This window comes from Mus musculus, chromosome 9, assembly GCF_000001635.26.
Source record: "Mus musculus strain C57BL/6J chromosome 9, GRCm38.p6 C57BL/6J".
NCBI lineage: Eukaryota > Metazoa > Chordata > Mammalia > Rodentia > Muridae > Mus > Mus musculus.
In genome coordinates this window covers 72,207,832-72,234,257 of record NC_000075.6, presented here as the reverse complement: position 1 = coordinate 72,234,257, position 26,426 = coordinate 72,207,832, and the positions used below count along the sequence as shown (strand labels likewise).

At 42.3% G+C, this 26,426-nt stretch overlaps 1 long non-coding RNA gene and 1 pseudogene across 6 annotated transcripts in view; one reads left to right on the top strand and one right to left on the bottom strand.

Moving 5' to 3' along the window:
* The window catches only part of Gm27188, a 41,027-nt gene extending 19,048 nt beyond the window's left edge, over window positions 1–21,979 (top strand). For 2 of the 6 annotated variants that reach the window (XR_870907.2, XR_870906.2), the window contains exons 2-3: window positions 929–1,048; window positions 3,859–9,283. This is a non-coding gene — a long non-coding RNA (predicted gene 27188). Of the gene's footprint in view, window positions 1–636; window positions 1,049–2,784; window positions 2,879–3,858; window positions 9,284–20,752 lie in introns of those variants that run through there. The other 4 variants (XR_870910.1, XR_003948353.1, XR_870908.2 and 1 more) reach the window with 4 other exon arrangements.
* A 1,914-nt stretch (window positions 21,980–23,893) lies between these two features.
* Window positions 23,894–24,797, bottom strand: Gm7870 (predicted gene 7870; annotated as a pseudogene).

The following is a 26,426-nucleotide window of genomic DNA, read 5'->3' as shown; positions in this document are numbered from 1 at the left end:
GTTTTGAGGGGAGGTAAAAACATGGTAAACTGTGCTAGATGGATGTGAACTACTTGTGAATGTAAAGACCATGCCTAAAATGAAGTTCCTCTCTCGTGTATACCAGGGATTCTCTTGACTTACTCATTGCACAAAGAAATAGTGATGGTTGGGGCTGAGGAGGTGGTTCATTGGGTATGAAGGCTTGCCTTGCAAGCATGGGAGCCTGAGTTCCTGCCCCCAGCACCCATGTAAAGAGCTGGGCATGGCTGCATTCACCTATAACTCCTGTGGTGTGGGGAACAGAGACAGAAAGATCACTGAGGCTTGCTACCCATCAGCCCAGAACCATGTTCAATGAGAGACTCAGATTCTAATGAACAAGATAAAGAGTGACAGAATAGGATACCTAACATTCTTCTCTGGCCTCTCCAATTACACAATATAGACTCATCTGTATATACCACACTCACAAACACCATGTGCACGCACGCATGCATGTACAAACACACAAGTGATGATCCTTCGTTCAATACAGATGACTCATAGCTATTTGCTTCATAATAAAATGTCTTTTTTAACACAGTCTGTTGATTTGATTTTTAAAATCTCCCTTCTAGGTCCTGGAGGCTCAGTGGTTAAGAGCACTGGCTGCACTTGCAGAGGGCCAGGGTTCAATTCCCAGCACCCACATGATAGCTTACACCTATCTGTAACTTCAGTTCTGGGGGATGATCTGGCAGTCGCACAGGCATACTTGCAGGCAAATGAACATAAATAAATACATGGTCTTCTTTCTATAAAAACCTTAATCACCCTATTTGTTATAAATTCAGAGAAGGGGTGTGTGTGTGTGTGTGTGTGTGTGCGTGCGCGTGTGTTTCATTGCTTTCATAAAATACCCTGATAAAAGCAATTTAAAACAGAAAGGGTTTATTCTATTTCACAGTTCAGGGAGATGCAGTCCATCATGGTGGAGAAGACATAGCAACAAGCAGAAAGGCTCTTGCTGCAGATCCCACAATCTTTACAAGCAGCATGACCATCTGGGGACCAAGTGTTCAAGCAGGTGAGCAGATGGGGAGGGGGCATTTCACATCCAAATTATAGCAGCATGGTTTTTACGATTTATAGAAGTCGTTTCAGACCAAAGTTTAACTGAAAAAAAGGATAACTGAAAGTGGTAAGAAGAGGGTGATTTGTGTTTTATTCTTTGACATTTTTCTAAATACATATGTGATGGTTTGTATATGCTTAGCCCAGGAACTAAGACAGCATAGTAAGTACAATCAACTTCTTCCATAAAGAAAATTCCAAGCTGTAAATCTCAGAGCTTATGTGAGTACACCATTCTCTCTGCTTGGCCTGTTTCCTCTGCTTAGGGCTAAACTGGAATGGGGTTGGGGGGAATTGGCTGCATAAACACATAGCTAAGTGTAATGGTTAACTTTATATTAGTCTAGCTAGGACACTCCTCTGGCCCTACCATGTTCCCCACCATACTGAAGCAGTGAGCCAGACAGAATAGACTTTTGAAGACAGTTACAGTGCTAATTAGGTGGAAGCAGCCTGGAGGTCTGGGGCAGGCTATCCAGAAGGCAGTATATGTTTTGAATCAGTGTCCAATATGACATGATTTCTCTCGTAACCAGGATTCACAGGGGTGGAAAGGGAAATGGTTCCACTCACATCACCCCTAGTGTCCCACTAGGATGGTTTTGCTCCCTGTTTCTATGACCTCAGGGTCTGTTATCCTAGATGTTTTGGTTTCATAGTAGGGAGTGCTCTTGCTGGAAGACACACCAGACACTCCATTGCACTAGAATCTCAGACTTGCCCCTGGCCACTTGGGCTTTTTTTTTTTTCATTTTTTTTAATAGATATTTTCTTCATTTACATTTCAAATGCTATCCCAAAAGTCCCCTATACCCTTCCCTTGCCCTGCTCCCCAACCCACCCACTCCTTCTTCCTGGCCCTGGCATTCCCCTGTACTGGGGCATATGATCTTCGCAAGACCAAGGGCCTCTCCTCCCATTGATGGCCGACTAGGCCATCCTCTGCTACACATGCAACTAGAGACACAGTTCTGTGGGGGTACTGGTTAGTTCATATTGTTGATCCTCCTATAGGGTTGCCGACCCTACCACTTGGGCTTCTAATGCCCTTAAGTCAACAGGCTAAGAAAGGATAACAGTGTCAGGAGGGGTGACTGGTCCAGATTTCCAAAGGGGACCTGGCTTGCTTCTCCACAATAGAAGTAAGAGAGAGAGAGAGAGAGAGAGAGAGACAGAGACAGAGACAGAGACAGAGACAGAGCGAGAGATTATGTCTGGACCGCAGGAGATCCTTTAGGGAGCCTCTTGGTGCTATCATGTCATGTGATTAGAGTCAATGGGAACCTACAACAAGCTAATACAGGCAGAGTGACAAAGGACACTGACTTTCAGGAATGAAAGTATGAGTCACTCCTCCAGGAAAAGTGTCAAGACCTTTGAGGGTAGAGGGAATATAGAATGGGTAGTAGAGGATGATAGTTATAAATACCAGCTAAGGCCGTGGCCAATTGCAGAAACAAGGATTATAATTGACATGGGTGTCTCTGTTGTAGCTTGAATAAAAATAACCTCCATACCTTTGTATATTTAATCACTTAGTCATTAGTGAGTAGGAACTGTTTGAAATATTATAAAGACTAGAAGGTGTGGCCTAGTTGGAGGAAGTGTATCACTGGAGGTGGGATTTGAGGTTTCAAACGCCCATGCCAGGCCTAGCACCTCTCTCTCTTCTTGCTGCCTGTGGTTCAGGATGTAGAATTCTCAGCTACTTCTCCAGCACCAAGTCTGCCTGTGTGCTGCCATGTTCCTCACCTTGATGATCATGAACTAGACCTCTAAAACTGTAAGCAAGCCACCAATTTAATGCTTTTTTTCCCTAAATGATTTGTTTACTTATTTTATGTATATGAGTACTCTATCTGCATGTACACCTACGTGCCAGAAGAAGGCATTAGATAGTTGTGAGCCGCCATGTGGTTGCTGGGAATTGAACTCTGGACCTCAGGAAGAGCATCCAGTGTTTTTTTTGTTTTGTTTTGTTTTTTTAAGATTTATTTATTTATTATATGTAAGTACACTGTAGCTGTCTTTAGACACTCCAGAAGAGGGAGTCAGCTCTCATTATGGATGGTTGTGAGCCACCATGTGTTTGCTAGGATCCGAACTTCGGACCTTTGGAAGAGCAGTCGGGTGCTCTTACCCACTGAGCCATCTCACCAGCCCGCATCCAGTGTTCTTAACTGCTGAGCCATCTCTCCAGACCTTAAATGCTTTTCGTTTTTAATAAGAGTTTCCCTGGTCATGGGGTCTTTTCGTAGCAATAGAACAGTGAGTAAGACAACAGTTTCTGTCACCTTTTGTTAAGAGTGTATTTGTGCAGATATTTATGCTTTCTTTCCTTGGTTTCTTTATCAAATAACATCATTTGAGATAATATTAGTGGTTATTATGAAGTGGTTATATTAAGTTTTGAGATACTAAGAAAGTGTCCTTAAAGGGACATTACCATATATTCTAAAATACATAATGCAGTTGAGATTGTGCATGCATAGTTATATCATGTAAGGCATGTCCTGGTCATTGTTTTAACTGAGAATTTAAGCATGAAATAAGGAGATATGACTTTGTGTCTGAAGTGGAAACAGGGTTTCTTTGGAGAGTCAGTTGAATCAGATGGTGTTTTGCTGGAGTAAACATGTGAAGGAGTGTTTTCCTGAAGCAGATACAGGTGAAGAGATGTTCCCCTTAAAGCAAGCACATGAAAGGACACGTGTTTGCTAGAAGATATTGTGTTGCTGAGCTCTGTTTGTTGTAATTCCATAGAAATAAATGCACCAAAAAACTTCTGGTGGTGTGCTGGTAGCTTCTTGCCGCTTCCTCAGATTCAGGCTGATTGGCAGAGTGATGGCAGCTAAGACAGACTCCTGTGAAGTTTTGCTACAGACTCACAGGGTGAGGTAAGACCCATGGGAGGATACATGATATTTGGAGGGAGTATAAATAGGACCCAGCAGACAGTGATGGCAGGCTTGCATAGCTAGCTTTGCAACACTTCTTAGTCTTGTATCTCTCTGATCTTCAATTCACTGTCCTGGTGTTCCTGCTGGTCCTAATTGTCCTGGCATCCCTGCTGGTCCTAATTGCCCCTGCTGACTCATGCCAATGTGGTTGAGGCCTGGCTGTTTCTGCTAGCTTGTGACACTGTTTCTGATTTGTGTTTGCTATCCCGACACTACTGAACTGGACTGCTGGGATATTCATGAAGTGTTTACTAGTGGATGGAGCTGGCACTTCTGATTCCTGTGAGCTGAACTGCTGATTTCCTAACAATGCAGATTGGATTTGCAACAAAGAACAATTTCTAAATAAGTCCACTTCCCCTGTATCCTAATGACCTTTCTTTTCCACTATCTCTGGTGGGTGATGGGTTATAAAGAAGGTTAATGCATTTAAGAACCCATATAAAAAGTAGGTTTTGAAAACATCAAAGCCTACATGTATCAGGTTGATAGAGGGTAGACTTGTGATAACTATTCTTGGTTGTCAACTGAACCACATCTGAAGTGAACTAAAACCCCAAGCAGCTGGGCATATCTGTGTGAGATTGTTCCCGACTGGATCATCTGAAGTCTGAAGACCCACCCTCCATCTGGGCCACACTTTTTGGATATGGAAGAAGGACGCTCTTGCTTTTTACCTGCTTGTTCTCATTCTCACTGGCAAGTTCATTCATCTTTCTACTGTGGCATTGCTTCATTGGTACTAGAGCCTACTTCTTTAGTATTCTAATTTATACTGAAGACCAGCTGAGAGACCTTATAGATGACTGAATAGCTACTAGATTATTGGACTTTTCATAGACAGCCACTGTTGAACTAGCTGGACCATAGCCTGTATGTCTTTCGAATGAATCGTATATATGAATGTATGTTTGTATGTATGTATGTATGTATGTATGTATGTATGTATGTATCTTCTGAAACTGTAAGTCGCCAATTAAATTTTTTTTTCCAGAGCTGAGGACTGAACCCAGGGCCTTGCACTTGCTAGACAAGCACTCTACCACTGAGCTAAATCCCCAACCCCTCCAAATTTTTTTTAATAAGAGTTTCCTTCTTTTGTGAGAGTTTTACACACACACACACACACACACAGTCCGTTCCTTTGGGGGTCACATATCAGATATTCTACATGATCAGATATTTACATTACAATTCACAGCAGTAGCAAAATTGTAGTAGTGGAGTAGCAATAAAATAATGTTATGGTTGGGAGTTCACCACAACTAGTAGGGTCACAGCATTAGGAAGTTTGAGAGCCACTGCTTTAGAGAACTCTAATATAAACATACTATCTAAACATTCAGTTTATACCAATCTACATGCCACTTTGAAGATAGGTTTTCAGATGAGATTAACATTCAAATTAGTAGCTTTTGAGTAAAACACATTATCTTTCATAATGTGAGAAGGCTGAGAGAGGGAAGAGAGAGAGAGAATAATAAAATAGACACATAGTAGATATATATTGTATGTACACACTGTATGTATACAGATATATATAGTAATATGTATATAGATAGATAGATAGATAGATAGATAGATAGATAGATAGATATGCATAGTAGATTTTGTGTGTGTGTGTGTGTACATTATGCATGGAGGGGAACAATATTCATCAATATGCCCAGTTGTACACATGCTACTCTTGGTTCTGTTTCTCTGAGGACTTTTACAGATAACAAGTTGGGAAGCTCCAAACAAAGCATTAAAGTAGCAAAAACATTTGGCCAGTTGAAACTTTTAGAACTTGTAATAATTCTAACTTATCATACTCTGGGTCAAATGCCATCAGATTTTCCCTATAAACAGTAGTGTCTCAGAAATGTGTCCTTTCAATGCCTTTAATTTTTATTTATTTAGGAGCTAGGAGGCAGAGGCAGGCCACCCTGGTCTACTGAGTGAGTTCTAGGACAGCTAGGGCTACACAGAGAAACCCTGTCTCAGAAAAAAAATCACATACCACAAGAGTCACCTATTCAAAGTATAAAACTAAATGATCTTTAGTATATTCACAGATCATACAGCTACTTCTGCTATACATAGCACTTCTATTACCTAAGAAAGACAATTCTTCTCTTAGTATTCACCCTGGCCCTGTTCCCTCTGCCTACACCTAGGGAATCACAGATCCCCTTTGTTTGTAGATTTGCTGGTTCCAATGCTCTATACAAGGAAGCAGACACTGTGTGCTCTCTTCTCACTGGCTGTTCTTATTGAGCACAGTGTCTTCCAGGCGCATCCACGTTGATACCAATGCTATGCATCATCTACTCTTATTGCCAAATAATGTTCCATTGTATGGATTTCCCATTTTAGGATAGTTTTCACTTGGATGGTCATTATTGTTTTCCTTGCAAAATGTCTGAAAAGTAAGAAAGAAAATAACGGAGCCATATAGAAGGACTTTCTGACATCCTCCAGCAGCATAAATAAGACATGCAGACTTTTAATACAGTTTAAAGCTTAGGCCTTTGGCTTGGGCAGTCTCCCAGCTACTCTAAACTTAACCTGACTAGCTAGCCTGCGACCTGTCAGGTGGCTAGCTCTGTACTTCTCTGCTCCACTGGTTTCCTTGGAGCAGAACTGTTTCCTTCAAGTCCTTCCTCCTAGTCTTTCGTCTGCTTTCTTCCCCAGGGTCATTCTTTCTGCCAGGAAGTTCTGCCCTCCACTTCTTGCTCAGCTAGTTACTGGCTGTCAGGTTTTTATTATAACAAACCAGAGCCTCTGATATAATTCTAGCTGGCCTTTAGGCAAGCAAAGAAGGAAGCATATTCACAAAATATAAGGCCAGTGATGGGCCATAGAAATAACAATACTGAGATTCTGCCAGCCTGTGCAGAATTAACAATTGAAAATACAGAGAAGACACTCCACACAAGGTGAAGAAAAGGTTACCCCAACAGTACCCTGGTAAAGTTCTCAGGTAATCAATCAATCAATGTTCCAAGAACAATATTTGTTATAAGCACCAAAGTCCTACTGCTAAAAATATGTTATCATTGAGGGTATTTGTGCCTAAGTACTTTTGTTTATGGGAGAAGAAGTTGAAATGACTCTCTTGGCAGTATCTTTGTGGTTGTATAAGCCAAAGGATTAAGAGTACCTTTGAGAAGGGGCAGCATGTGATATCTCTGGCATTGAAAATGATGTAAACTTATATATAACAGATATGGATGATGTTTTTATTATATCCTGTCAGTCAAACTTGCCTTTCTGTCAGGAAAGAGTTTTCAATCCACAGAACTTACTCCACATATTAGAATCCTTGCAAGGTCCAGATCACATGCAATGTGCACACTTAGCGGACAATTCATTTTGAAAGATCCATTTCCAAAATAAAACGGCTCTGTAATTCCGACTTTGAGCAACAACTATCCATGCCAGCATTGTACAGGAAAGCTTAAGTCTAATCCTAACATCATTCTTCGTGTAAAGTAAGAGCTGTTGGTATTGCCAAGTCCGAAGGCAGAGCTCCTTTTGATTTGCTTTAAACTAGCTGGTGCCCGGTATTGCTTCACAGTGTGTAAACAGAACAGCAGCTAAGCTACCATGGAGCAGACATCCTCTAGGAAGAACAGTAAAGTCACTAGACTTAGCATAGGCTGAGAGGCTCAAACATTCCATAAAATAAGGAAAGCAGGTACAGGCGACATAGGAATGTTTCCCTTTCCACAGCAGAGAACTCTCTCACCAACTTCCTGTGGGTTTGCTTGAATGATTATAATTATTAGTAAAGAAGTAAGTCCGGCCAGGGAGAACTGTCGAGTGGGCAATGTTTGTCTTGGGTGTTCCCTTCATTTCCGCTGCCTGTCTTTCCTCAGCATTCCTTCCTCTGGAAACATTTTTTACGGTTTTAATGGAAAGTTGCTGATTTTCAAAGAAATATAAGTATTTAAAAGCGACTGTAGAGACTCAAAGAGGTAATTGCTAGGATGAAATGTGACACAGGATCAGAGGTGAATTTCAGGATTCCTCTGCATCTGCATCTTCCTCTGCATCTGCATCTGCATCTTCCTTGTCCACAGGGATGAAACATGTTCCGCATCCGTAGCCATGTCTCCATGGGAAGTCACACAGGACATGAAGGGGGACATGAAGGGTCTCTAGACCACAGACCCTGATATCTGCCAGGAGTACCTGTTCTCCTTCAAGTCTGAAGCTTTAGAGATAGATGGTGTGATAGAGAAGATGAGATGGCTCAGCTCCTAGAATTAAGAGTATAAGAAGCTGCACACAGAACTGATAACTAAGCATCAAGCAGGTCAAAGTCTTTTATGAGCGGGATTGTTTTCTGTTCTTTCTCTTGTCATTGCCCTAACAGCCATTGCTACTCAGACCATCTTGGACCACATGTCCATAACATTCCCTGAAAGTTTCTCTAATCTGGAGGTTTATATAAAGACAGAATGCTTTTATCTAACACACTGAGGTTGTGTTCAGTTGGTAGCTTTGAGGTGATCCTTAGCAGCACTAAACTTGGCAAGGCAGTGCGAGGCTGTGAGCCCAGCACTGGAGAGACGGAAGCAGGAGAATCAGAAGTCCACGGTCATCTTCAGCTACGTATCACTTTCAAATCCATCCCTGATGCAAAATAATAATGTGAATATAATAATACCGTCAACAACAATGACAACAAACTGTTTAGAGAGAAACATTTCCTAGTATGCAAAGAGAATTGGATGCATATTTCCAATTTGGAAATACTGGAGCAAAATTAGTGTTCCTCCTTCTCTAGGAAATCACCCTAAAGAAGAATGAGAAACAAATAGAAATGCAAGTTAGGATACCTGGGAAAATAGAAGCTTCATGAAGGGAAAGAGGAGCCAAATGCAGAGGAGAGCAGACAGGGCGTGAAGAAAGAGCAGGAGCTGCTGGTGAACACAGCCCCCATCAGCCTGCACAGCAGGCATGTCAGCCTCGTGCGTCCTAAGGCAGAGGCAGCACAACTGTAAAAGACCCAGAGGGGAGCAGAGTGCTCATGTGAGTCGCTCTAGAGAGGCGGGTAGTGGGGCAGAGGAAGAAAAAGGGGCCTGGTGTGAGTCTTCCAGTTGCCTATCTGACATTTTGGGAGATGTAACAAATAGGCTGTCTCTCTCTTTTAGGTGACCCTCAGCAGATTGCTGCTAGCATCTCTAACATACCCACCATTTGTTAATGTTTACTCTGAATCAGTCACTGACCCAAAAGGAGAAATGAAAAAGCGATTCCCCAGGGTATGTGTGTGTGTGTGGGGGGGGGGGTGCGCGTGCGTGTACACATACACTGATAGAAAGAGAAAAAAGGAATAGAAAAAGAAATGCAAGAAACGCTGATCACAACGTTTTCCATGGAACAGATAAAAGTTTCAACCAAATGTTTTCCCATGAATTTAACAGTTAATAAAGCAACCCACTTATAAAACAAGAACACATATATCCATACTATGGGTAGTATTCAGCCTTAGAAAGAAGGAAAATTTGACATGGTACTGAATGGATAAGCGTTGGAAATATCATGCTGAATGAGATGAGATAAATCAGCCACAAAATGGCAAATGATAATGGCATAAATGATAGCTAAACTTTTGTCAACTTGACTACATCCGAAGTCAACAAAAACCCAAGCAGCTGGGTGCACCTGTGAGGGATTTTTCTTGATTGGATCACTCCAGACAGGAAAGCCCACTCTAAATCTGGATCACTTGAGGTGGAAGGACCCTAAGTCCTCCTTCTGGTGGCAGCCTCTATAAAAGGATATAGAGCCGGGCATGGTGGCACACGCCTTTAATCCCAGCACTCGGGAGGCAAAGGCAGGTGGATTTCTGAGTTTGAGGTCAGCCTGGTCTACAAAGTGAGTTCCAGGACAGCCAGGGCTATACAGAGAAACCTTGTTTCAAAAAACAAACAAACAAACAAACAAACAAACAAACAAAGGATATAGAAAAAGGAAGGGTTTTGCCTGCTTTCCTTCACTCTTGATGGTGTGTTCATCTATCCTACCATTGGAGTGTCTCTTCGCTGGTATTAGAACCTATTTCTTTGGGATTCCAGTGAATACTGAAGACCAGCTTAGACATCCAGCCTCAAGGACTGATGCTTGGACTTTCTAATGGGAGATAGCCATTGCTCAACTGCCTGAGCTACATACAGCCTGTAAGCCATTTTAATAAATCTCCTTCCTGTATATAAATGGATTCAGTCTATCAGTTCTGTTCTTCTGGCTAAGCCTGTTTAGAACACTGTATAATTCTACTTAAATAAAATTTCTTGATCAGTCAAACGCATAGGGACAGGTGTGGAATGGTTGCTATAGGAACTGAGCAGAGGGAGGGATAGGAGCTAACACTTAATGAATATAGAGCTTCACTTGAGAAGGATAAAAGAGACCTAAACTAGATGTTTATTCAATGTGATGTGTATGCACTTAATTTTTAACACAGAAAGATAAACAAGAACACCAAACAAATACGAGAGTCAGGAAGATGGAGAGCTGTGACTCTCTAGAAAGGAGCTGGGTATGGTGGCACACACCTTTATCCCCAGCATTCAGGAGGCAGAGGCAGACAGAGCTCTGTAAGTTCCAGGCCAGCCTGGTCTACTGAGTGAGTTCCAGGCCAGCCTGGTCTATATAGTGAGTTCTAGGACAGCTAGAGCTGGGTAGGAGACCCTGTGTCAAACACCTAGCTACACACACACACACACACACACACACACAAATCTTATAGAAAGGAGCTTGTAAAAAAAGATAGAAATGGAGTGAGGATTTGTAACATGAGGGAAAGTAGACACTGATCAGAACACAAAGAAATAGATATGAGGAAAGCAAGCAAAACGTATGAAAAGAAATATGATTTAAAATAATTACAGAGAGTAGGGAGCATAGTGGACCTGCCTTTAATCGCAGCATTTGGGAGGCAGAGACAGGTGGAGTTCTGTGAGTTGGAAGCCTAGTCTACATAGCAAGTGCCAGGCTATCCAGGGTTACATAGTAAGACCCTGTCTTAAACAAACAAACAAACAAACAAACAAAATACAGTTTAAAAAATATCTATGGAAGACAAAAACCAGATCCAGCCGACAATTATCTAAAATCTGCACTTAATAAATCAGAGAAACTCTTGCAATACAGTTGATATGGTGGCTTGAATGAAAATGTTTCCCCCAGGCTATGCTTGAGTGGTCTCTAATTAGTGGACCTGTTTGGCAAGGATTAGAAGATGTGGCCTAAAAGATGTGTTTCAAAAGCCTAAGTCTAGCCTGTTCTGTCTGTCTGTCTGTCTGTCTGTCTGTCTCTCTCTCTCTCTCTCTCTCTCTCTGTCTGCCTTACACTTGTGGAGCAGATATAAGCTCTCAGTTACTGCTCAATGCCATGCCTGCCTGCTGCCTGCCTGCCTGCCATGATGGTCATGGACTCTAACCCTCTGAAACTGTGAGCTCCAGTCATGTTTTCTTTGATAAGTTGCCTTGGTTGTGTAGTTTCTTCACAGTAACAAAGACAGCTAGAGAAAATAGTCCTTTCAATGGAGCCTATGGGCTGGGCTCAGGCTTGTAGTAAACACACACACACACACACACACACACACACACACACACACACAGAGAGAGAGGCCTAGTCTCTCAGGAAGCTGAGGCAGGAAAACGAGAAGTGCAAGGCTAGCCTTGGCCTAGGTGAGACCCTGCTGACAAAAAAGCAGTAAGAAGAGGACTGGAAATACAGCTCAGGGGTAGCGAATGCACTGACAATATTTTAGGCCCAGGATTCAACTCCAATTACAACAACATCAACAATAACAACAAAGTGTCATGTTTCAAGGAAAAAAACAGACACATAATGATCCACCCTGAAATGTGACCTCATGTAACTGAGGGACTTTGGAACTAAGAAAGAAAGAAAGAAAGAAAGAAAGAAAGAAAGAAAGAAAGAAAGAAAGAAAGAAAGAAAGGAAGGAAGAAAGAGGAATTCCTTGAATAATAAAGCAAAACAACAACAACAACATGAACAGCAACACAATAACTCATCTGTAAAATGTAAAAACAAAATTCTTCTACACATGCCAGGTGTGAAGGCACACACCTTTAATCCCAGCACCCTGGCTGGCAGAGGGAGGTGGATCTCTGTGAATCCAAGGTCAGCCAAGGCTAGTTAGAGATAACTGCCAAAAACAAATCAAAAGATTCTTCTACAAATACATTGAATTTTAAGGAACAGAAGAGAATATGTTTAAATCCTCAAGGAAAGAAAGTATGATTCCAACTATCTATATAATCCAATTGTCATTTAAATACATATCTTAAATATCCATGAGCTCTGTGGCAATATTGAGAAAATACTTGGAATTCATAACACAATAAAAGTACCAACTTTCTCTCTCTCTCTCTCTCTCTCTCTCTCTCTCTCTCTCTCTCTTTTTTTTTTTTTGGTTTTTGAGACAGGGTGGGCTAAAACTCAGAAATCTGCCTGCCTCTGCCTCCCGAGTGCTGAGATTAAAGGCATGCGCCACCACGCCCAGCTAGTACCAACTTTCAAAACATTATTTTGTGTGTATGAGGTTTGCTTGCATATCTTTATGTTGATCTGTCTGTCTGTCTGTCTGTATGGATATATGACACACAAGGATGCTGTGCCTGCAGTGCATATGGAGGCCAAAAGAGGGCAGTAGATGCCCTGGAACTAGAGTTACACGTGGTTATGAGCCACCACAAGGATGCTTGGGAAACTAATCCTGATCCTGTGCAAGACTAGCCAGTGCTCTAACCACTCAGCCATCTCTCCAGCCTCAAATGCTAACTGTCTAAATAGATAGGGATTTTTAAAAAAGATCCTGCACGTAGTAATCTCCTTGAGAGCTGAGTCAGGTGGGAGAAGCACTTGAGCCTGGGAATTTGAGGTAAAGCTGGGTAACATAGCAAAACCCTGACCTAAAAGAAACAAAAACAAAAACCTTAATTTAAAAAATGTGAACTGGAGTTGTGACTTAATGATAGAGCGCCTGTCTAGCATGTGCATGACCCTAGGTTAAATCCCAGCACCACAGAACAACACCCGAAAGTATAAACAAGCCAACAACCTAGCAGATAAATGTATAGAGCGTGTGAGCGAGTTACGTAAAAGGAAACGCAAATGTCTCTAAAACATACATGAAAAGACCATCTCATCAGATTGAGAAGTACAAACCAACCCCCAGCCCAGCATGTAGGAAAAGATACCCAAGCTCGTTGGCACTGTGTAAGCAAGAGATCTTGGAAGGTGTGTTCATCCATCAAAGTTGTGAGCACACACTCTTTGCATTTGTAATTTTTACCTCTAGGAATTTATCCAGTGGACTATTTAAAATATGTGCAAACTGTTGTGAGTAGAGAGCCAGTCTTTGAAGCACTGTATATAAAAGCCAAAGCTTAGAAATCACTTAAATATCTATTAATATCAGCCTGGTTAAATAAATTATCACATAGCCACTCATCTGCTAAGGAATGGGGATAATTTCCCTTCCTTTCTTTCTTTTATAAAAATAATTAATTTTATCTTATGTGCATAGTTTTGCTTGCATGCATGACTGTGGGAGGGTGTCGGATCCCCTGGAGCTGGAGTTACAGACAGTTGTGAGCTGCCATGTGGGTGCTGAGAACTGAACACGGGTCCTGTGGAAGAACAGATACTGCTCTTAACCATGGAGCCCTTCCTTCAGCCCACCTTTTCTTTTCTTAACTGCTAAATAATAATAATAAGTTCCAAATATCGTTTAGTGAAAAACAAGCTAGCATGTATAGAGCGTAGCATAAAGTAAGCACATATTCATGAGTATTGCACTGAAGGGTGTATAAGATTTTGGTAGCGTTAGTTGTCTCTGGACGTGTCTAGACAGGACCCGAATAAACAGTAGGGTTTCCTACTGTATATTCTTGAGCTGTCCATACGTGAAACCACGAGTGCAGTATCTACTCGTAACTGAGTAAGCGGGCCCTGTGGTTCTGTTTGTGGGAGACCCGTGAGTCCCCTGGGCTAGGAGTGGCTAGGAAGGGTCCTTGTCCTGTGCAGCTGCTGACTTTCTTCAATGCCGCTCTGGGCTACCTGCCACCTTCTGCTGAGTCTTACCCCGCTCATATTTCCACAGGACTCTGCCGGGATGCTTTGCCGCAAGGCTTTGAAAACTAGTTTCAGAAACCTCCTAGGCTTTCACGCCTGATCACTCAGAACTTCATACTTGAAACAGCAGTCTTCATAAAATCTGTTAGCGGCTTTCTTAATTGCCTCGAACTTAGAGAGGGTTCCTTCTGTTTGTCTGAGAGCATGCCAAATTAGGAATTCTTTCCCAGCTAGGGTAAGCAACATTTATTTTCCTTTTCCTTTTCTTTTCCTTTCCCTTTTCCTTTTTTCCTTCCTTTTTAAAGCACTTTTTATTTATGTCTGCAGTGAGGTTGTTTGTTTGTTTGTTGGTTGGTCAGTTTTGGCCCCTCTACCCTGAATGCACCCAATCTCTCCTTCCTTCCTTCCTTCCTTCCTTCCTTCCTTCCTTCCTTCCTTCCTTCCTTCCTTCTTTCCTCGTTTCTTTTCTTTTCTTTTCTCTTCTGAGCAGGGTCTCCTTATATATTACAAGCTCACCTGGAAGTCCCTGTGTAACCCAGGCTGGCCTCAGATTCACTCACTGTTCCGCCTAAGCTTCCATGGTGCGAGCATTGCAGGCGTGCACACCCCATCCAGCCCACACCTTAGTTCTTGCATAGCACTGGAGTGGTCATTTAGAACTCTAGAAAAAATAAACAAACCAACTGGCCAAAGACAACTGGCACACCTTTTAAATTTTCTACCAAACTTTAGCTATCCTCTCCTCGGCTCTTAGAGGCTGGACAAGGCATACCTTGATTGTCCGGGCTCCCGAGCTTACTGGTACTTTCACAACTAGGAGTACACAGGTCACCCTGCAGGGTATTTCTAGGCTATTGCATGGCAGATTGCAGGAGTATCTTGACCCCATATTTTTAAACACACAATTTTTCATGAGGTAGAGATTATGGCCTCTTAATGAAATTTACTTGCAATCTCCTGATACCTTATTAAGCTTCCACCAATGACAAGGTCCCATTAGACCTGCCTAAGCTAAAGCCTATTTGATATTAGAACACAAGGAAAGGTCTCTGCCTAAGTAGATTACGGACACACAAATCAAGCAAGGCAGATTTCTAAACAAGGGAACCCAAAGCACAGAATTTGCATGCATTATTCATTCCTGCTCCGTGCAAACATGCAGATATTGCTTCGTGAACTTTGGCCCACCGTGCTTAAGAACAATGGTTAGAACATTAGTACAGGATCCCTCTTTCCATGGCTGCTGCCAGAGGGCTTGGAGGCTCCGAGGGGATTTGCACAGTGATTCCCTCCTAACACCCTCGGGAACCCAGTCTGAAATGTCACCCCTCCTAACACCCTCGGGAACCCAGTCTGAAATGTCACTTGGAGCTTTGTGAGCAGACTGGTTCTTTACTTCTGTGCGGCAAGTGTCTGCTCCCCGAATTCCTTCCCGCTTCCCTGCCGCCCCTTCTCCCACCGGCCTCTGGCTAAACGAATAACTTCTTCAGGTCATATTTCCGTGGTAAACATACATTTTTAATTTTCATCGAAGCTTAAACACTGTGAAGAAGCAATTCTGTGTGCTGTGCTCTGCTGGGCACTGTTAATGCCTCTGTGGTACTCGGCCATAGACACCTAGTTCTGTGATAAATTAAGTCTGTGTATATTCCAGGATGTGGTCTGTCCTTTGAGTCACATCATTCTCTCCCCCTGAGTTAGTTCCCTCATTGATCGTGTCCATGTCTGCATTCTATACACACACACACACACACACACACACACACACACACACACACACACGAGAGAGAGAGAGAGAGAGAGAGAGAGAGAGAGAGAGAGAGAGAGAGAGAGAGAAAGAGAGAGAGAGAGAGATCTACTATTGTCCTTAAAATTGTTCTCTGTGATTGCAAGAAGAGTGGGTAGGTGGGTAGTGTTCCATCAGGCAAAGCCTCATCAGAGTTCTAACTACTAGAAAAACCTGTGTCCTCTTCAGGCTGGAGCTCAGGGAAAGGTCCAACTAGAGACAGAGCCATTGCCTTACACACAGCACTGTAAGCCGTGGGTGGAAGGAGGTAAAAAGGAATGAGCTCAGATAAAGAAAAGCAGAAAACAGCTCTGGGGGCTTTCAGAGATTTCAAGAAGAAGGGGTTAGCAAGGATTCCCACTCTGTGAAATTGAAGAGTTACCAAAGGCATCTAGCCTCCCTGAAGCCAAGGAAAGAGAGTATGTTAGGGGTGAGAGACGAGGTTGGCTTGTAAAGGGTTTCTCTAGTATGTCCTGGGCTCCGTCTCCAGCACCCCGTAAAACCCGGCAGAGCAGAACACGCCTGTAATCCTAGCACTAGGGAGGTGGTGGCAGGAGAATCAGAAGTTGCAGGTTATCCTTGGCTACATACTGAGTCTGAGGCCAGCCTGGAGTACACAAGACCTGGTTTCAAAAACAAAACTAAAAAGAAAAAAAAAAGGGGGGGTGGGTGGGGGTGGGGGAGTACTTTAGCTTCTCTGTGCAACTCCTGCTGAGGACGTTGTGGGCGGCCCAGGGCTGCTAAGGAATTTGGCAAAACAGGAGAGGCACTCAGAAAGGCAGTGTTGGCGGAGGAGAAGGATCCAGTGGATAGCCTGGCACCTGTGGACACATGTCACTCAAGTCTCCTGCCACAAGGGGCGGACTTGACTGACAACCCCAGCTGAAGGGCCTGCAGATCCACCACTGGATTTGTGGTTAAGACCCAGTTTATCCAGCCAGTGACTGAACCTGGTTGGAGCGGGGGATTGGGGTGGGGGTGGGGTGGGGTGTGTGTGCAGACTCCTTGAACCGACAACTTTGGCTTAAAGATTCACCTTGAACCCCACAAACCTTCTGAGTCCTGAGATGGTTTGGGATACTTGCTCCTCTGTCCTTCCTTCTGCTTCTCCGTTCATGGCATCTTTATAGAGGTGTTCTCTTCCACTGTTCTGTGTGCTTTCTCTTTTACAGGCATGCCTTCCCCACCCCTAATAGATATCTTACCCATCTGACTCTTTCCTGAGATGACTATTTGTTTGTGTTTGTTTTTGTTTTTGTTTTTGTTTTGAAACAGAGTTTCTCTGTGTAATAGTCCTAGCTGTCCTGGAACTTGCTTTGTAGACCAGGCTGGCCTCCAAATCACATAGATCGACCTGCCTCTGCCTCCCGAGTACTGGGATTAAAAGCGTGCACATCATACCTGGCTCCTGATGACTGTATAAGAGTATCCTAACAGCAACAACAACAAATTCAAACAAAAGTCGGGGATTTCAACATCTTCTGATCTTCCCCCACATTTCCATTAGCACTTCAAAGTAAAAACAGGGCTTCCCAGAATAAACATGCTTCGGCACATATGGCTCCATTTGCCTCCACACCTTTCTATGAATCGGCAGTGTTACTGTCTGTGTAACAGACAGAGAACTGACATTGAGAGTGGTAGTGGATCGTCAGGGTCTCTGAGGGAAGACTGAGACACAAGGAGCCCGTGTTCCTTAGAGATGGGGTCACAGTTAGAAATGTGTAGTTCGGTTTGTTTCTGTGCACACTGTGTGGAGTGCACTTACACAAGCCTAAATGCTACGGGCCGCCTTACACTTCGCTGTATTACAGTCTTCCAGGACCCCATCACGCCAGAAAGCCATCCTTGGCTGGAATGCTGTGGCGTAGCTCATCTCTTGTATTTGATTCTGACTCCAAATTCTTTTTGTCACAGTACCCTGCAGCCCTGAAAACTGTAAGCCGAAACCCTCCTTCTTCTCTTAGTATGCTTCTTTTTCTGGTGGTGGTAGGGTGGTTTGAGATAGGGTTTGTTTGTGTAGTCTTGGATGTCCCAGAATTAGCTCTGTAGACCAGGCTGGCCTCAAACTCACAGAGATCCACCTGCCCCTACCTCCCAAGTCCTGGGACCGAATGCGTGCACCACCACTGCTCTGCCCCTTATTCTGCTTCTTTTCAGGTATTTGTTTGCAACAAGAGAAAGGGAATGTGCACCATTGTTCCTATGGCGGCATAGATGGGTCCTCCACCCTTCAGGACATGCTCCCTACCTGTGATGACAAATCTTATATACCACTGTTCACACTCCACAGTTGTATAGGACTGTCCCTAGCCACACAGCCACTATCTTCAGGAGTTTGGCTGGGTCTGTGCACAAAAGGTTATCTAGGTGGTCTTGTTGACTTAGAAGAAAAGGCAAGCAGGGTCATAGGACTTTCACTGTAGCGATCAGCCAACCCTTCTAACCAGTTGTGTGCAATTCTGCATGTGGCCTCAGTGTATAGATAGTATGGGCTGAGTGTATAGGTGGGGAAAGACTAGAGCCTTCTACACAGCTGTGGGGGAGTCATTATCCACACTGGGTGCAGGCCTTCCAGTGTGGCTGCTTTAAGTCACCACACTCCTGCCTGTCACTCCTCACCCAATCCTCTGTCAGTAAACCCTAATAAAATCACTGCCCCCCCCCAGAGTGAACTTGGGGGAGTCATACTGCTGTTTCTATTGGGACCTTAGTAGGAGCAGGTGGATGAAAGAATTTTTAGCAGAATCCCCCAACAGATCCCTTGTTTTTAGTGGCTGCTTTCTAATTCTAGAATAAAATCTAACCTTGTTGAGGCTCAGAACATGCTACCCCAGAATATGACATACTGGCAGGTTGAAGCATTGTGATGTCAGATGCAGTGTTCTTATGGGACAGTGAGTCAGGGTGATGGTGCAATGATCACTGTGATCTCACAGTGTACCATGTTGATGTCACAAAGGAGTGTTGTGATGTCAAGATGCATCACTGTGATGTCACCATAAAGCAGTGTGATGGCACAATGGGTTATTGTGAGTTCACAGTGTGCCATAGTGATGAAAAAAGGAAGTACTGGGAAAGCACAGTATAGCAGTGTAATGTGGCAATGGACCTCTGTGATGTCACAGTGCAGAGTTGCGATGTCACCACTGACCGTTATGATTTCACAGTATAACATGATAATATCAGAGCATATGCAAGACAGGAGAACTGATTTCACTTAGAAAATTATGATGAGGATGTAGCATTTCGAGAGGACAATGGGAGATTGTAATGGCACAATAGAGCCTTGCAATGATATTATTCAGCATTATGACATCATAATAAAGCATGGTTGAAGAGTACACAGTTGTGATTATGCAGTTCAGCATTGTGATGACATTATGAAACTTTTTAAATATCACAATGCAGCATTGTGATGGAACAAAGGGAACTGTGTGTGTGTGTATGTGTGTACCTGTGTGTGTTATCACAGTACAGCATTGTGATGGCTCAAGGGGAATTGTGTTTGTGTGTGTGTATGTGTGTGCACCTGTGCATGTGTATGTGCATGTGCCTCTGTGTGTGTGTGTGTGTGTTGTGTGTGTGTGTCTGTGCAGGCACATATGCTGCCATGTATATGTGGAAGTCACAGGATAACCTGGTTCTCTGCTTTTACAGCTGGGTCCTAGGCATTAAACTCTGGGCATCAGGTTTGGTGGCGAGTGTCTTAATTCATTGAGCCATCTCGCTGGACCCAGGAAAAAAATTTAAGCTATATTGTTGAAAGCAACTGATATTTAAATATGTTAATGCTGTAGAAAGTCTTGATCTGGGCTCTAGAACACTGCTAATAAGAGTCTACAAGACTGGGGCTAGAGAGATGGCTCAGTGGTTAAGAGCACTGACTGCTCTTCTGAAGGTCCTGAGTTCAAATCCTAGCAACCACATGGTGGCTCACAACCATCTGTAATAAGATCTGTCACCCTCTTCTGGTGTCTGAAGACAGCTACAGTGTACTTACATACAATAATAAATAAATCTAAAAAAAAAAAAAAAAAAGAGTCTACAAGACTGGTTGTGGCAATGGCCTGGGTGAAACATCTGGAAGTTAGAACAAAATGAAGTGTTTTATTACCAGATAGTGAAGAATCACAGACATTTCTAGACAGATGAGTGTCATAAGTAGATCTATGTTTAAGGTAGATAATTTGACTTCAGTGAGTTGGTAGAATTAAAGTAGGATGTGTAGAAATGAAATAATGCCATATCCAGATGCCTGTTAAATTATGATATTCTCCTATTTTTAAGCAAATAGTCACTTGATAGAACTGAGAAACCAGGAAAGCAAGCACTTGAAGAAGGAAGACATTCTCTACCCGAACCACTGAGTCTGCATTATCAAGACAGACTCAAGATTTATATCCTGAATTTTATTTCTGGAATTCTCCCTTGTAGACTTGCTTTGGCAAATGCTGTAAATCTCGAAACCTGATGCCTAACACATGAGTCTACTCAGTAAATTACTTTCTCTCCCTTTGACAATTCAGATCTGTTAAGTATTTATAAATATCATCAAAATTAGTAGACACTCACATGTAGTTGTTTTTTGCTATTTTGTGGGTTCTTCTTTCTTCCACCTCTTTCCACCCTTTTTCCACTCTTGCAACCCCCTAACACTAGATAGGAGAGAAAAACAAGATAGAAAGGAAAAGAGGGCAATGTTATCCTTAGACTACTTCCTGTTGATTAGGAAAATTCCTTGGGGTAACTTTGATCTTCAATGTCAGCATATCTAATATATTATTTTTATTTCTTCTTTGCATAGGACTATTTAACAAACTGCAACCAACAGCAAACAACCAAGAACCAAGAGCCCACCCTACCTCACCTCTAGGTTATTTAGCATTTGTATAGCCTCTGAAAAGTCCCCAGAATTCCAAATGTCACACAATTGCAGAAAAGAAACTATCTTCAGCTGACAAAAATCATGCCCCTGTTAGAGCACTAGACAAATCATAGTCAACTGCTGTGGCCCATTTGAAACATCCCCCATATCCCACATCTGGGATTAAAATGAAAACATATTCCCATAATATTTCTATGTTTTTTCAAAGAAACCAAAATTCTCACTACACTCACATATTCTGTATCTTTGGTGCTTCTATGACACAGAAGGAAGTATTGTATCATATTTGCATTTTGGATAATAAATTTACTGTCAGGAAAATAACAAGAATTTTTAGCTTCCATGACAATCTGAGTTTATTCAGCAATTTTTGAATGGTGTTTGTGCAAAAAGATACAAGATAAGCACAATTAAGTCTTGGTTTCTAGGCACCAATCAATACCTGGGCTCTCTCATTTTTAGTGTAGAGGCTTACAGCTATACACATCCCTCTTAAAACCAACTTCTTAGCTGGAAGTGATGGTGGTGGTAGTGGTGGTGGCTTATTCCTTTAATCCCAGCTCTCAGGAGGCAGAAACATGGTCTACAGAGCAAGTTCCAGGACAGCCAAGGCTACACAGAACTGTCTCAAAACACCAAAACTAAACAAAAATCCTAACATCCTGAGCTATGGCTCTGTCACTCATTAGCATCAGTGATTTGCTGGTTTACTAAAGGTTTTTTCTCACCCCCCCCATACAAGACTATGTACAAACCTACAACACACACACACGTGTCACACACACACACTCACAGATACATACACACTCACACACTCACACGCCTTTACTTTCCAAAAGATGTTTATGGACTATAGCTAGCTGGTCCTCACTGTCATGACTCCACTTTTGATGTTGCCTATTAGTTTACTCTCCTAACATATCTGCTTCTACAGAAATCCGATGGTGTCTGCAGCTTTATACTGTCCTGCGGTCCATGTGTTGTAGATTGGCTGCCACTATCTTTCCTGGTATGTCTATAATGTTCTGTACTTGTTTAGAAAGTAGCTAAGATCTTGAAGTTTAATGGCTAGAGTGCAGGGTTTTTTGTTTGTTTGGTTGGTTGGTTGGTTTTTTTTGTTGTTGTTGTTTTTGTTTTGGTTCTTTTTGTTTTTCAAGACAGGGTTTCTCTGTGTAGCCCTGGCTATCCTGGAACTCACTCTGTAGACCAGGCCGGCCTCGAACTCAGAACTCTGCCTCCCAAGTGCTGAGATTAAAGGCGTGTGCCACCACTGCCCAGCCAAGACTATTTTTTTTATATTCTTAACATTCATTCCAGGTTAAAAGTTCATTTTTCCATATTATCACCCTGATGGACTTTTAAAAGTCTATATAAGGGGTTGGTGAGATGGCTCAGTGGTTAAGAGCACCGACTGCTCTTCCAAAGATCCTGAGTTTAAATCCCAGCAACCACATGGTGGCTCACAACCATCCATAGTGAAATCTGATGTCCTCTTTGGTGTGTCTGAAGACAGCTACAGTGTACTTACATATAACAATAAATAAATCTTTGGGCTGGAGCAAGTGGGGCCAGAGTGAGCAGAGGTCCTGCGTTCAATTCCCAGCAACCGCATGATGGCTCACAACCATCTGTACAGCTACAGTGTACTCATACACATAAAATAAATGAATAAATCTTTAAAGTCTATATAAGCCAAACATGGCTTCACATGCACTCAGGAGTTTAAGCCAGACATTTGAAGCTAGCCTGGGCTCAATAGAGAGACCCTATGGCAAACTAAACAAAATGAAACAGAAAACCCAAAACAACAGCACAAAGGCTGAGAGAGTTTTAGTTATGGGATTCATTTATCTACAAAGTTGAACTATTTTATTACCCATTTGCATTTATTTTGATATAAATCTTCTCTCTAAATAATTAGCCCATTTTTTTGTTTTTTCTACAGAGTGCTTAAATCTTCTCTGGCTGATTTGCTCGGTTTTCTTGCACATTAAATAATTGGCTTTTTGCCCTTTTTTTTTCCCCCACACTGACATCACTCTTTCAGCCTTTTCTCTGCTTCCTCCTTTTAGACTTTTAAACACATTTCTTTTTTTAAAAATATTTATTTATTTTAATTTATGTGTATGAGTATACTGTAACTGTAGATGGTTGTGAGCCATCATGTGTCTGCTGAGAATTGAATTCAGGCCCTGCTCACTCTGGCCCAAAGATTTTATTTATTATTATATGTAAGTACATTGTAGCTGTCTTCAGACACACCAGAAGAGGATGTCAGATCTCATTACAGATGTTTGTGAGCCACCATGTGGTTGCTGGGATTTGAACTCAGGACTTTCAGAAGAGCAGTCAATGCTCTTAACTGCTGAGCCATCTCTCCAGCCCTTAAACACATTTCTTGACAACCCGGGCTTTATATAATACCTGGTCAGAAAGGTGTTTCTTACTCTAAGACAATATAAAAAGATTTGCTATGTTTTTATCAAAAAACCTTGAATGTGTGTGTGTTATACAAAGCCACCACAATATAAATGGCCATTTATTACTTAGATGCTTACTGAAGGGCACATATTCTTGGATTCCCTAAGATACTGGAGAGCCACAGACCAACATCATCTCTGTGGGGCCTCCTCATGAAAACCTGTTTTTCTTCTCTAGATTCCATTACCTCAACCATTTGAACCACGTTTCATTTCCTCCTCCTCTTCTTCATCCTCCCTTTCCTCCTCTTCCTCCTCCTCCTCTTATTTCTAACTTCATTCTTTTTTTTAATAAAAAAATGAATTTACGTAGAAGCATTCAAAATGTCAACAAAACAGCTGCAATTTTTTTTCCAATTACAGAGTTCAGTTAACAGAACAACAATTATCTCTGTATAAACTGCATCAGAGACAACTGAAGATGAAAAAAAAAAAAAACCAAAAGAACAAAAACCAAACTACTGTCCCCATATATAACTAATTTGTGCTGTACACCAACAAGAACCTGCTTTAAATTTCCATGCAAATTTACAACCCCCAGACTGTACCAGGCAAGATTAGTGGCTATTGAAAATACCACCAGGACAGGGCTATCTAAAGACACATTCGGTAGTGTGTTAACTATACAAAAAGGACACTGTACAGTTTAAAAACATATCTTACACAGCCTTACATTTCAATTTTTTCTTTAAAAGGAGTGAGTTGTGTACAGGGGTTAGCAGATATGGTTAAATGCTTTATAGACAAGGGAAAAAAACTGCGCTGGAACCAACTTATCCATCGTCATCATCATCATCTTCTTCATCTTTGTCTTCCTCCTCTTCATCATCCTTTTCATCCTCTTCATCATCTTCCTCTTCCTTCTTTTTCTTGCTCTTTTCAGCCTTGACCACCCCCTTTTTCGCTGCATCAGGTTTTCCTTTAGCTCTGTAGGCAGCAATATCCTTCTCGTACTTCTCCTTCAGCTTGGCAGCCTTCTTCTCATAGGGCTGCTTGTCATCTGCTGCAGTGTTGTTCCACATCTCTCCTAGTTTCTTTGCAACAATGGATAAGCCAGGATACTCGTATTCAGAACAGAACAAGAAGAAGGCTGAAGGAAGCCTCTTGGGTGCATTGGGGTCCTTGAACTTCTTTTTGGTCTCCCCTTTCGGGGGATGTAGGTTTTTTATTTCTCTTTCATAACGAGCCTTGTCAGCCTTTGCCATATCTTCAAATTTCCCCCTTTCTTTAGCAGATATGGTCTTCCACCTCTCTGAGCACTTCTTGGAGAACTCTGAGAAGTTGACAGAAGCATCCGGTTGCTTCTTCTTGTGCTCCTCCTGGCAGGTTTGTGCAAAGAATGCATATAAGGACATCTGCCTCTCGACTTCTTAGGATCTCCTTTGCCCATGTTTAGTTGATTTTCTTCCGAGAGGCACAGAGTCACCTCTATGGAGCCCAATATACTGCAATGGCTGTGACAGCGGGAGCCAGATGCCCTAACTTCATTTTTTTTTTTTTTTTTTTGGTTTTATTCGAGACAGGGTTTCTCTGTGTAGCCCTGGCTGTCCTGGAACTCACTCTGTAGACCAAGCTGGCCTCGAACTCAGAAATCCTCCTGCCTCTGCCACCCAAGTGCTGGGATTAAAGGCGTACGCCACCACTGGCTGGCCCTATCTTCATTCTTGATACCAGATTCTTAAATGGCCCCTGCAACTTCACGTGCACATTAAAATGTCAGTGCCCCAAACAGATGTGATACCTTAAGGCTATGACCAATTCTAAGTTTAGCAGAAGAATACTTTCCTAGCTCTTGGATGTCATAGGCCTATTAATACATTTCACTATCACAATCACATGCCTGATTCTGGCAGCTTGTATCCAGCTAGCGGTCGCAGGCTATCAAACCCCTAAAACTAGAAATAATGTCGAATGTATTAGATGACAGTAAAAAAAAAAAAGATTTTAAAAAGATACTGAGAATTTAGAAATTGGTTGAAAATTATCAGTTACAACACTACAAGTTTTGCATCTATACTGAAGAAAGTACAAGAGGGCTTTCATTTAATACTTAAGAAGCATTTTAGATTACTCTAAACTTAGAATTGACCACAACATGAAATCACTGCCCAAAAAAATTAATGCATTTTTTGCTGGAAAAAAGAATTAATAGCTGGCTCTTCATGGCCTCTCCCCTCCTCCTTTAGCCAAGGAAATTTTTTCTTGGCATGGTTAGTTACTTGGCCTCATTAAGGGATTGGTGGGTTGAGTAAGAGGAGAAAGGTTCAATTGATCTCTTGGAAAAGTGGTTGAGTTTCCACAAGAAAACCGACTCTGAAGAATGGAGTCGTTTCTGAGAAAGGCAAAGCCAGTTAGCACCTGCTAAGAGAGTGTGGGTTTGGGGCATTTACAACAGGGAGAAAGAAAGTTGATTAGCAGCTGCCTTGTAGCAAGGGAGGCTTTTCAAATGAGGCTGGGGTTGCGGGGGCGGGGCGGCAGCGATTCAGTGTCAGTGTCAGGAATACCACCTCACTTTATTCATTCTAAGAGACATACAGAAAATTAGGGAGTTTCCCCCATTATTTTGGAATGTCTGAAATGTGTTTGTGAATGGAACTTCCAGCAGGGACAGAAGCGTGGGCTATCTCAACTATACACAGGTTATGAAATCTTGTTTTGTGCCAGCAGAACTATGGTGTTCGCCACAATACAAGTGACAATCATGTCAGTTGGCCAGATGACACCTGTATTATATCTTCAGCTCTGGGTATCACACATTTATAAAGTATACCAGTTTGCGAGGGTTGTCGTAACAAAGCCCCTGGCCTTGGGAGCTCAAACAAGAACTTTTCTCATCCTTCTACAGGAGAGAAGTCTGTGGTCCAGGTTCCACAGAGTGGATTTCTTCAGCGGCGGTTCTCCTAGACACTCTCTTTCTTCTGTCTATAATGCCACTAGTTGAGCTGGATTAGAGTTTGCCATAGCAACTCATTTTAATAACCTCTTTTAAAAAATCCTGTATCCAAACATGGTCTCATTCTGAAGTGCTGGAGTTGAGAATTTCAACGTGAATTTGGTGGAGGAGACACAATTTAGTCCATGACACAAGCTACCAAAACCCCACTCTGTCCCCT